Below are 658 nucleotides of genomic sequence, written 5' to 3' on the forward strand. Positions count from 1 at the left end.
TGTTTTCACTTTCAATTGTCCAGATTAGGGCCTTTTTAAATCAGTAGATTAAACCGACTGGATTATTGATTAGTTATGGACCAGTGATGATGAAGTTTGGACGTGGCTCAAGTCCTGGTTCCTGCAGTTTGTTTGTTGATTTCTGCTGCTGCTGCTGCTGGTACATGTGATCCCTCAGTGGAATGTTTTTCCAGCAGCTCCTCCACCGAGGACTGGCACGGCGGTGCTAAGTGCTGCGTCCAGATTGTTGTGTGCCCAGGACTCACTCTCTCACTCTGCTCACACATTCCACGGGAGCACGAGAACGGACGAGCTGCTGTGTTTGTCCACACACACCCAGGGTTCTGGTCAGGGCGTGGACACACATCTGTGTGTCTGTGTGTGTGTGTGTGTGTGTCTTTGGATAAGTGACAGAATCTCATCTTTGTGGCCACTTCTTTTTTTCAGATGTTTTCACAGACGCTGCAGAAAAGTCATTTCTTTGTCTTTTGGAGCCTGTTTTAATCTTCATTAAATGGGATTAGAACCCAAACTCTGCTGTTCTGCCCACAGTGACTGAGAGAGATTTGCACTTTTATCATTAAGTGTGACACTAAGCTGCTCAGAGCTTTGTGTTGAATGGAGGCTCTGACGGAAACGGGGGCTCCTAATCCTTTTA

The sequence above is a fragment of the Cynoglossus semilaevis genome, chromosome Z (genome assembly GCF_000523025.1).
Source record: "Cynoglossus semilaevis isolate Cse_v1.0 chromosome Z, Cse_v1.0, whole genome shotgun sequence".
Taxonomy (NCBI): domain Eukaryota; kingdom Metazoa; phylum Chordata; class Actinopteri; order Pleuronectiformes; family Cynoglossidae; genus Cynoglossus; species Cynoglossus semilaevis.